This window comes from Hydra vulgaris, chromosome 15, assembly GCF_038396675.1.
Source record: "Hydra vulgaris chromosome 15, alternate assembly HydraT2T_AEP".
Classification (NCBI taxonomy): Eukaryota; Metazoa; Cnidaria; class Hydrozoa; order Anthoathecata; family Hydridae; genus Hydra; species Hydra vulgaris.
Window position 1 is genome coordinate 13,087,842 of NC_088934.1, and position 12,547 is coordinate 13,100,388.

The following is a 12,547-nucleotide window of genomic DNA, read 5'->3' on the forward strand; positions in this document are numbered from 1 at the left end:
TAAAGAAAAATATTTTTTCAATATTTGTTTTTTAAATGTTAGTTTTTAAAAATATTTTTTAAATGTTATGATGTTTTTATATTCTTTGATTTGGTTCGGCCGTGGAGTGTTGTTTAAACTGCAAACGAAATTGCTTATTATATCATGGTAGTATTACTTCCATGATTATATATAATATAATATACAACAATATATAATTAAACAATTTGTATATTGGATAATAGTTTAAATAACATGCTATAGCTAACTTACTCTAGTATATATACAATTTTATTTTTTTAAAACTCGCATTGAGCAATGTTCATATGTTTGTTTGATGGGGAGCCGTGGCGCAGTTGTAGCGCACTTGCCTCAGAAACAAAGGATCCCGGGCATGTTTTGCGATATCGGTTAGGAAGAAGGCCCGAACATCTTACCAAATGCTCTTCCGCGGTGCTTTGTGATGAGACCATAAGGACTTCTTAGGCCACCTAATTAAAATTAAGTTTTTTTGAAAAACGTCCCAATAAATATTCTGACTAAAGCGAGGCCGGTTTTCCCGGTAGCAGGCACTGTGTGTTGTTCTGGCCGACTAATTTATCGTCGGTTAAAAAAAATACACACACACGTGTTCGCAGTTACGCATACAAAGTTATAATGAGTTCTAATAAAAATTTTCCCTCAAGGTCTGATTTAGTTCTTACATCCATATACCCTTTTTTGAATCAACTTTTTTCATATCTTAGTGCAAAAACTTTATCAGTTTGCTCGCAAGTTTGCATGGTATGGAGTACAACTGTTCAAAGAGAGCTTAATCGAAGACGTAAGTGGGAAATCTTTTTTCAACATTCAAAATACGAAAGCGGACAGTACACTCGTTTTTCTAACAGGTTTATTTCAAATGTTTGTTTAAAAATTTTAAACTCAGTCACTTTGTGTTCGAAGTAATTGCACAACATTTTTTAATTTTAAAATATTTTGTATTTAGATCTGTATCTCTGTATTAGATCTGTATCTTGTTATAACCTAGCTCTACCTTAAAAAAAAAAAACCAACAAGCAAATATGGTATTCAATCTACTAAATACCAATCAATTCACTCTCGGAACTTACTCTCACTTTCAATAAAAATAAAACTTCCAAACATTGCTAAAAAAAATTTTTATTGCCAATATCATAAAAATTTTCTTTCATAAAAACACATGATAAAGTTCTAACAGATCATTATTTTTTTGTCTTCTATCTTTAATTATTTTTGACTATTTTTCTAAATTGTAATAGTGTTTAGTTTTCCCTTTTTTAAACCTTTTTATTTACTACTTATCCTTCTGTTTCATATTTGTATTCGTGTATGAACCTATTTGTATAATTATATGCATGTATGCATTGTGTGTATATATATACACACAATGCACATAAATATGAAACTAATACGCATACAAATATGAAACAGAAGGATAAGTAGTAAATAAAAAGGTTTAAAAAAGGGAAAACTAAACACTTATATAATTTAGAAAAATAGTCAAAATTCTGTTCATATTAGAATATGTATATGTATGTATATATGTGTGTGTATGTATAATATAATTTTTTATTTTTATGTGTTTATTTAATACATATATATATATATGTGTGTATATATATGTATATGTGGGTGTCTTTATGTGTGGGTGTGCTTTAAAGAGCTACTGAATGTATAAATGTAGGTATAGCTTCTTATTTATACACTCTCCTAAACGACCATCCCTATGCCTTTATTGTTATTGTTTAGATATTATAATCTTTATAATTAACATTGTTATTTTTATTAGTGTTAATGTTGTAAACTAATACTGTTATTATTATAATTATTATTGTTATTACTTGTAAATCTTACTTAAAAGAAACAGTTAGTTTTTCAAATGAATTTAAAATTGATAGTATTATGCCACTTTATAAACAAAAAGTTGAAATTCTATAGTAAAAAAAAGTATGAAATACTATAGTTTCTCCATTAAAAAAAGTGTTTGAATGAATAATTGCTAAAAAGGTAACTCCATACTTTGAACAAAATGATTCATACAATGTTGACCAACACTGTTTCAGATGTAATCATTCATGCGAAACTGTGTTACATGTTCTCTAAAGTAAAGCTAAAAAACTATTTACATTAATATTTATTGATTTCATAAAAGCTAAAGTATTATGGTTTTTCAACTGATGCTTTGAACTTAATGAGCAACTATTTTTATAATAAAAAAATATTTACAAAAGTTAGTCGTACAACTATCAACAACATTAATTTGATGTCAATTTAAACAGAATAAATAACTATATTGACTTTTATGTAAGCGAAAAATTTAGGAAAAAAGATAGGCTAGACATTATTTAAATTTTTTAACATCTTTTATTTTGTACTTGCAATAATTTATTATACTTGTATCTTACATTAAAAACACTTCCATTCACCAGCAATGGTAAAAGACATTGTTCATAAAATAGAAGTTAATAAATACATATTACTTCTGCCATTATCATTACTCTTGTTATTATTATCACTGTATTATTATTAATTTTATTGATATTATTAATTTACAATAATTGCTTTATACTATTGTAGGTTCTTAGGACTCATCAGTTTATAACTGTTTCAAAATTTTTTTCTTACTATTGTAAATATATGCAGTTATTAAAGTGAGAATATGTTGATTGATTGATTTACTTCAAATTAATTATTAGTTGATATACTTATACTATAAGTCTTATTATTTTGTAATTTTAAAATATTGTGTTTTTACTTTAATTAACAGTATTAAAATAATTTATATATACTTATAAATAAGTATATATGAATTATTTTGAATTATTTTTATATAAGTGGTAATGAATTACTTATATGTAAGCATATATCAATCATTTTTTAATGTTAATTGTTAGTAGTTACACAATATTTTAAAATTACAAAATATTTTTATTAGAATTAATTTAATTAGCTGTTAGTTGAATTGTTAACTGTTAATTAAAGTAATTATACAATATTTTAAAGTTATGAAATATTCTTATAAGAAATACAAATACTATATATGTAAATCCTTTTTTATAATACTTACATATAAAGCAGTACTTTATATAAAATTATATGATATATAATATATGGGTCAAATCATTATTTTTAACCAATGGCATGTGGGGCACCATATCTGATTTTCCTTTTTTTACATATCATTATCTAGGTTATGCAGATAGGTTAAATTTGAAATTTCAGACTTCCAAGTATAACGGTTCAGAAAATATAGCTTTATAAAGACTGCACAGTGGCCCCCCTCGATTTAAGAATTGTAAAAACAGATTACTTTAAAGCCTCATAACTTTTTTCTAACTTTCAACAAGTGTCTCATTTTTCTAGAAGTGTTTTCTGGGTAGTTCTGTATTAAAAATACTGGTTTTTGTTAACTTGTATCATATTTGAAAAAAATTATAGCCTCCTCAACTTCGAAAAAAATTTGAAAAATGCTAAAAAAAAGGCCAAAATGAAGTTAACTGTAGTACTTTTTTATTTTACAGTCCTTACAGTTTAGATTTCTGATTAGCTACTCTTATCTGCAGCAAACAGGCAAAAAATAAGCCGCTTGTTGCAGTTTAGAACTGAATTATATCTAAAAATGTATTGTCCATTTGCCAAAAAAGTCTGATTTTCAGCCATTTTAAAATGCTCGTAATATTTTCTAACACTTAGTATTGATCTAAGCTTAACAGCAATTAAGACCATAAGATCCAACTATCTAAAAATGCAAACATTTTTTACTTGTTGCATTCACTACAAAAATTTGAGCATTTTAAAATAACCCTACTTTTTAATTATCAAGGGTTGGATGCATTATTGGTTCCCCAGTGTCCCCCCCCCCCCCCTAATCTGCTTATTAGTATATTCAATGGGTGCAACTGATTATAAATTGTTTTAAAAAAAATAAAAGATATGGTTGATTGCCCCCATGCTGATCTATTTTTTAACCTGGGTAGGGGCACAAATAAAGGGGCAATAACTAGCTAAAACCCAGTATTATATCTCAAAGTTAAAGACCTTTGATTTTTTACAAATTAATGTTGAACACTTTTTAATAAGACTTTCATAATATATCATAATATAAGGCCGAGAAGGCCACTACAGATGAGGAGGCTACTTAATAGTGGCTATAACCCACTCTCAACTCTATAACTCTGAAACACGAACCTTGACGAACAAGGCCGCTGCACGGAGAAACAAGTTGAGCGCGGTACTACCAGGGACGTGGTGGGGATCGAACTCGGAGCCTCTCGCTTATGAAGCGAATGCTTTACCACTACACCACTACCGCACTTTATACTTATATATAACTTCTCATCAATATCATCTCTTGATTCCATTAGACACGTTCCAGGCTTGAACAGGAATGGCATACGATCGCAGGCTGTTACCGACCATGCTTATAATTATTTTCTTCATAATTTGACCACGGCAGTTTTGATGTTTTAACAATTTAAATGCAGTAAAAAAAGTTTTTGTTTTACGAGAAGGCTTTAAATAATGAATAAATTTAAAGGTTTGAAACTATTTTTCCATGTTTTTCTAAAAATCTTTTAAAATATAATTTTTTAAGTTAAAATTAAATAAGTAAAAGATTTAGTTTAACTTATTCATATTTTTAAGTTTTTTAACTTAAAATTATGAATAAGTTAAATTAAATCTTCTGTTGCAATGGAATGATTTAATTGCTTTATTTTATTTTATTTTTTTCTATTTTTACAAAATTGCTATTTTTAACAGAGTACAGTATTTTCTTTTAAATAAATATTTATGCAATTAAAAATAATATATATATATATATATATATATATATATATATATATATATATATATATATATATATATATATATATATATATATTATTTTTAATTGCATAAATATTTAAAAAAAAAAATCACATTAGTACTAGATACCACATAACTTAATTTTGATAACCAGCTTCTAACCACTAATATTATTTTGATACAAAAAACTCATACTAAAGACACAAGTCACTATGAATATAAGTAAACACAAAATCAGCCATGCTATACATACAGCTTGTTTAATTGACAAGAGGCTACCTGCTACCTGTTTTATAAAACGAATAGTTCTACTCCACTTCCGATACTCCTGGTAACATTACATTCACATGACATATTCACAGTTACTCTTATAATTTATTCAAAATACAAAATTCCATATAATCTTAGATTATTAATTGTAAAATATATATATAGATTATTAGTTGCAAAATATTTATACAAGTTATTATTACTATATTGGTGTAATTCTACTTAAATTTTCCAGTTTATCTAGTCGCAATAGTTTGTTATTTTTAAATACATTTTATTGGACTTCTAGTATTCACGTTACACCAGTTTTAATGACTTTCGAACAATTTTATACCAACAACTGATACCATCAAGACATTCTATTACAGTAGACACACACAAATACACTGCATTGACTGTCTTCATTACATACACATCTATAAGACTCAAAACAGTTCACAAATCTCACTGAACCTCGTTATACTGCGACAAAGCACTGCACTTATTGACACTCATGTCTAAAAATTACTTACAATTGTATGCAAGTTGTACTGAGCCCCACTAAGTGTCCTCTGGTCCCAGTGTCAATTCAGAAGTCTATGGCAATCGTCCTGACAGGATACTCTGAGAATAGTCCTTTTGGGATAACACAATAGGATACCTTAACAAGATACCCTGGTGTAGACCCAGAGTGGAACTTCTTTTGGGATACCGGTCTCGAGTGAAAGTTGTAGGTCTTCTTGTGTTCATACTGTACCATATGGCACGAATCCATACTGTACTCGAGACACCTATGACACACTTATATCTATAATGTATGTTTTTCACCCTAAAAATACAGACCACATGATAACTACATAGAAAACGAATAATTCTGCTCCATTACTGATACTGTCTAAACATCACACTTACGCTTGACACTAACAACAATTTAGTAGAACAACAGTAAATGACTCTTACTTATCTCGACTATTTGTTTTCCACTGGACATCTGTCCTTTTGTACTTTTATCTTACTCTGCTAAACTCTTTCTAACTTATTATATATCTCTAAGGCGTTCACTGCTCGGTGCAGCTTCACTAAAATGGATTGGATTTACAACGCAAATTTTATTTAAATTAATAAAAAGTCTTATATAAAAGACTTTTTAATAATTTAAATAAAATTTGTTCATTCATTAAACTATCATAAGCAGTAATTTGTAAATGCATTTTGTATAACTTTAAATAAATGTTTAAAAAGATAAGTTTTAAAGTAATTTAATTTAAACGCAATTAAAAACGTAACTAAAAGTAGTTTTTGCTTCAAGTTTAAGTTTTTGAGTTGTTTTTTTAGTGCTTATATTTTTTTTTTTTATATGGAATTGTTTTCTTTTTTCATAATTTTTTTTTTAATTTCTAATTTTAGTTTAGCGTTTATTTTTTTAGTGCATTTCTAGAATGTTTAAAAATCATCTGAACATCTACCGTGGTCAAGTTGTCAAAAAATAAAATCATTTGTGTGGTCAGCAATAGCGCTTGATTGCATGCCATTTCTGTCCAGGCCTGACGTTTTACCTGATATAGCCAAGAAACAGGTTAATCCATTGCTTTTTGTATCACTTTAGTTTCTATATCTAAAGTGATTTCCTGCTTCGACCCTTCTACAGCTTGTGGTCTCGACAACATACCTGTTATAGTCTTGCATAAGTGTTCACTGGAGCTGTTGTCTATACTTTCAAAACTATTTATAAAGTCCTTATCAGGTTTTTTTTCCAGCCTGCTGGAAAGCAGCATCTGTTATCCCTATTTTCAAAATTTATAGAGAGAGTGATCTGACTTGTCTAACTACTGTCCCATTAGTCTTCTTACTATCATAAGCAAGGTTTTTGAGTCTTTAATTAGCAAAGACGTTTTTAATTAACAAAATCTCTCATTTTAAATGTAAGTTAATTTCTGATCATCAATATAGATTTTTTGGACTTCTTGCTCTACTGCTGATTTGTTAACGGTTATAACTGAAATGTTTTATTGTGCATTTAGTAGATGTGGAAAGTTTAAAATACAAAAGGTATTTTAAACATTTTTGGACCTGCTCTTGCAGCTAACCTCCAACTATTATCACATCGCTGTAATGTTGCTTCTCTTTCTCTTTTTTATAAATACTATGATGGGCACTGCTGTAAAGAGCTAGCGTCTCTTGTGCCATCTACTAAAATTCATTCTCGTGTTACTAGTCATATAATAAAGTCTCATCCTTTTACTGTGACTGTTCCTAAGTGCTACAAAAATTCTTATTAGTCTAGTTTTTTTCCTCAAACATTAGTTCTTTGGAATTCACTCCCTTCAACTTGTTTTCCTGATTCATATGATTTACAATTTTTTAAGTCTTCTGTTAATCATTATCTTGCTCTATAAACTTCATCTTTTCACTTCCATTAACTCTAACTCTAATAGTGGTTGCTTGTAGCTTTGATCAAAGTGAAGATATGAAAATAAAAAATAAGAAAAATGCTGTGTCTAGCACAACGAAACCATTGCTTTAATATTTTTCTTAAAGTCATGGTAGTGATTGCTGATTGGTTAGTTTATTTATTTAAAAAATGCACGTCCAAACCAAAACCCTTAATCGATGTATGTGTGCTCCACTTTGCCTATCCCTAAATCAGTCAATGTATTTACACTCCTTGTATGTATGTACACTCACCTATCCCTAAATCAATCGATGTATGTACACTCACTGCACCTATCCCTATATCAGTCAATGTATGTAAATAATAAAAATCAATGTAACTTTTAATATTCAACAATAATAATAACTTTCAATCACAAATAGTTAAAAAACATTAAAAAAAAACTTTATAACAAATTTTTTTTAAGTTGGGTACTCGATCCCGTGTGACCTTGGATAAAGAACCAACAAGATACCACAATACTAAACGTACAATGTTATTGCGCTATTCTTTTAAAATTTGTATAATTAAAACTTTTAAAATCACCCAATAATATTTGTAGCCGTGACTTAAATTAAACCAGTCAAACTTTACTACTGTGGCTATATCATAAAAAATTAAAGCAACGGTACTGTTACACTAGCCACAACAACAACAAAATTATAGCCATTCTACAGGATTTTTTTTTTAGTTGACATTTTGAAATTTAATTAACATGGTTATATTAAGCTAAAAATACTTAAGAGGGGTCTTACAACTTCAGAAGTTAAGTGGATCCAATTTTATTGCATTTTTTGTGCTAGAAAAACTTATGATTTTTGACAAAATGCCTTTTAATTTACCACCATACTTATGGAAAATTGGCTGTGTAATGGCACCTAAATAAAATGAGAAAACATCAAAAATCTCAAGCACAAAAATCAGTACAAATGATATGTGAAGACAAAAAGTATTATATGCATAATTTCTATATACAAATTCTTAGTATCAAATCTTCAAGGAAACATAAATACTTGTTTTAATGTCAGGAAAGGCTATAATTGTCATTGTCACATGGACTCTTTCAAAAGCACTGTTTTTTTCTATATAAATCAACTTAAAAGTTTTTAAACATGAAAACTAAAAAACTACATATACATGTTAAAACTGTCCACGTTCTGCTAGATTCCTCATCCCTTTTTTAATATAGCTGGAATGTTTCATACCATTTAAATGTGTTTTGGTACTAAGGACCTTCAAAAGCTTTGTTTGAAAAATACATTTTCAGACATAAGGCATTTGAAAGGAGAGGATAGATATTAAATAACTAGTTATCTCTTGTACTTTGAAATTTAATTAAAGAATGATTTTTCTTTTCTATATAAATATATAACTAATTTGTCCTATTATTTAGATACATATTTAAGGGGTAAACAGATTATTTGTTGACCAGCCCCGCACCCCTCATCTATTAGGCTGGCGCAGATGTATTTATAATACATTGCTTCCAGTTTAGGATGTTGAATGCTGAATCTTCTTAACTCAAATCATGGGTTTTGCTTGTGTCTTTTTTTTATGACTAGGCAACTCATTCTATTATCTTCTAATGAGGGTACAGCTCTAAAATTTAGTTTTATAACTCTAAGGCTGGCTGGTAGTCTGGTTTCCAAAATCTGTGGTAGCTTTCAGAGAGGCTGATTCCATCAACAGCTGTAAAATATTAAAGTACCTACAGTGCCATGTTGCCAATGGATGGTGTCCCTGTTTGTACTTTTAGTGTGCATTTTTGAGGCCACATTTGGTGTCCTTTGTTACGGCTTAGGGTTTATTAATAATGTGGCATTTGCTTGGACTATTAGACAGTGTACTGAGTACTATCTATGCTTTGAGTCAAGTACTTTAACAAATTTAAAAATGGCTAAAGTACCAAAATCTATAAAACATAAAAACCATCTTCATCACCAAGTTCTCTAAACTTATCATTCACTAATATTTGTGGTCTTCGAAGTAACTTTTCTTCTGTTGATTCTTATCTCTTGCAAAGTTCACCAGACCTACATGCTCTTTGTGAGACTAATTTGAGTTCAGCTTTCTCATCTTGTGATCTTAGTGTTGATGGTTATCTTCCTCTAATTCGTAAAGACTCCAATAGTCACATGCTTGGCCTGGGCATTTACATTTGTAAGAATTCACCCATTTGTTGGGAAACTAGGTTTGAATCCACAGACTGTTCTTTGATGTGCTTTTGTTTAGCACCACTTCAAACTTTCGCCTTTCTCTTTGTTCTATATCGTTCTCCTTCATCTCAAGACTGCACTCTTTTTGATGTTATTTCTGATTATATTGACCAAGCCCTCTTTCTTTATCCAACAGCTAATATTGTTATCAGTGACTTTAATACTCACCACACTGAATGTCTTGACTCTAGTGTCAGTACCTCTGCAGGCATTGAAGCCCACAACTTTTGCCTTTCTCAATCCCTAACTCAAATAGTTAACTTTCCAACTTGCTTTGCAGATAACCCGAATCATTTACCTTCTCTACTTGACTTATGTCTTGTTTCTAATCCTAGTTAGTACTCAGTTTCTCTGCATTCACCCTTAGGTGCTTCTGATCACAGTTTGATCTCTCTAAAACAATTATCTCTTCATCATCATCTGAATCCCCCTATCATCGTACCTTATACAATTACCTTAAACCTGACTGGGATTCTTTCCGTGATTTTCTTTGTGATGGCCCTTGGGTAGAAATCTTTCTTCTTCCTGTTGACAAATGTGCTTCTTACATAGCTTCATGGATTCAGGCAGGCATAGAATCTTTTATTCCCAATTGACGATTCCAGGTCAAGTCTCACTCTTCTCTATGGTTTTCCCCACATTGTGTTGCTGCGATTGCCAATCGAAACTGTTACTTCCATATCTATCAGCAAAATAATTCTGCAGAAAATAGATGTCCATTTATTTGTGCCAGCAACCATTGTAAAAAGGTTTTGTCTAACGCCAAAGCCCGTTATTCTCAGGTCATGAAATCTTGTATTTCATCACAAAAATTAGGTTCTCCTGACTTCTGGAGAATCTTTAAAAGTATCAATAATAAAGAAAAATCTGTAATTCCACCTCTCTTGTATGGTTCAGACTTTGTAATCTCACCTTAAGACAAAGCTGAATTGTTTGCTAAGAACTTTTCATCAATGTCATCTTTTAATTCCACTAGTTGCGTTCTACCTGATATAGCCGTCAAACAGGTTGATCCATTGCTTGACATTCGTATCACTCCAGCTTCTGCATCTAAAGTGATTTCCTGCTTAGACTCTTTTACAGCTTGTGGCCCAAACAACATACCTGTTATAGTCTTGCAGAAGTGTTCTCAGAAGCTGTTGTCTATACTTTCAAAACTATTCAACAAGTGCTTATCAAAGTCTTGTTTTCCAGCCTGCTGGAAAGCGGCATCTGTTATCCCTATTTTCAAAAATTCTTGAGAGTGATCTGATTTGTCTAACTACCATCCCATTTATCTTCTTCCTATCATAAGCAAGGTTTTTGAATCTTTAATTAAGAAACACTAAATCTCTCATTTTGAATCAAATAGCTTACTTTCTGACCATCAATATGGAATTCGATTTTCTCGCTCTACAGCTGATTTGCTAACATTAATAACCAATAGGTTTTATTGTACATTAGATAAAAATGTACATTAGATAAAAATGGAGAGATTAAGGCCATTGCTCTTGACATTTCTAAAGCTTTTGATTAAGTTTGGCATGCTGGTCTTCTCCATAAGCTTTCTTTTTACGGAGTATCTGGTAACATCTTTAAGATTATTGAATCCTTTCCAATCGTAGTATAAAAGTTGTCCTCGATGCACAGCACTCTTCTTCTTATTCTCTAACTTCAGGGGTTCCTCAAGGTTCTATACTTGACCCTATACTCTTTTTAATTTATATTAACGATCTTCCAGATATTCTCACATCTAAGGTGGCATTGTTTGCTGATGATACTAAAATTTATTCTTGTCATGATAAGCCAACACTCTCTGATTGCTTGGAGGGGGCCATTGAGCTTGAAAAGGATCTCACTTCTGCTACAGCATGGGGCTCACAGTGGCTGGTGAACTTTAATTCAAATAAAACTCAATTTTTTTCAGCCAATTGTTATTGCTATAGTTTAGATCTTCCTATATTTATGAACAGTAATGTACTCGATGAGTCATCTAACCTTCATCTTCTAGGATCAACTCTTCCGATCTTTCTTAGAAACCATATATCAAATCCATTGCAAAATTAGCATCTGCTAATGTTGCATCTCTTTATCAAGCTTGACACTTTCTTACTCCTGATTATATTCTCTATCTCTATAAGTCTCAAATCCGGCCTTGTATGGAATACTGTTGCCATATCGGGGAGGGGGGAGGGGTCTTTTAATGATGCCCTTTCTCTTTCTCTAGACATGATGCAAAAACACATTGTAAACATAGTTGGACCTGCTCTTGCAGCCAACCTCCAACCATTATCACATTGTCGTAATGTTGTTTCTCTTTCTCTTTTCTACAGATACTATAATGGACACTGCTCTAAAAAGCTTGCGTCTCTTGTAATATCTACTAAAATTCATTCTTGTGTTACTCGTCATTCAGTTAAGTCTCATCCTTTTTCTGTGACTATTCCTAAGTGCTCCAAAAACTCTTATTTCTCTAGTTTTTTTCCTCGAACATCAGTTCTTTGGAATTCGCTTCATTCATCTTGCTTTGCTGATTCATATAATTTCAAATCTTTTAAGTCGTCTGTGAATCATTATCTTGCTTTACAATCTTTATCTTTTCTCTTCCGGTAACTTCCAACTCTAATAAGTGGTTGCTTTTACCCTTGTTGGATGCGAAGATGTCTAAAAAATATGTATATATATATCAATATGTATTAAATTTGTTTAATATTTAACTTGTTTAATTGTTTAATATTTAACTTAAAATTGTTTAATATTTAACTATTTAATTTGTTTTGGATTATTCTTAAGGAGTTAAGACTAAAAATTGTATTCTAAATACCACTTTGTACATAAATACAGTGTATGCAAGAGTATTTACTGT

General features: G+C 30.3%; 1 protein-coding gene across 3 annotated transcripts in view; it reads left to right on the forward strand.

Moving 5' to 3' along the window:
• The first annotated feature begins 520 nt into the window (after nucleotides 1–520).
• Nucleotides 521–12,547, forward strand: part of LOC136071985 (centrosomal protein of 76 kDa-like) — a 72,897-nt gene continuing 60,870 nt past the window's right edge. For 2 of the 3 annotated variants that reach the window (XM_065818949.1, XM_065818950.1), the window contains exon 1: nucleotides 585–802. The gene's annotated coding sequence lies outside the window, so the exon portion shown is untranslated. Of the gene's footprint in view, nucleotides 870–12,547 lie in introns of all 3 variants that reach the window. The other variant, XM_065818948.1, reaches the window with a different exon arrangement.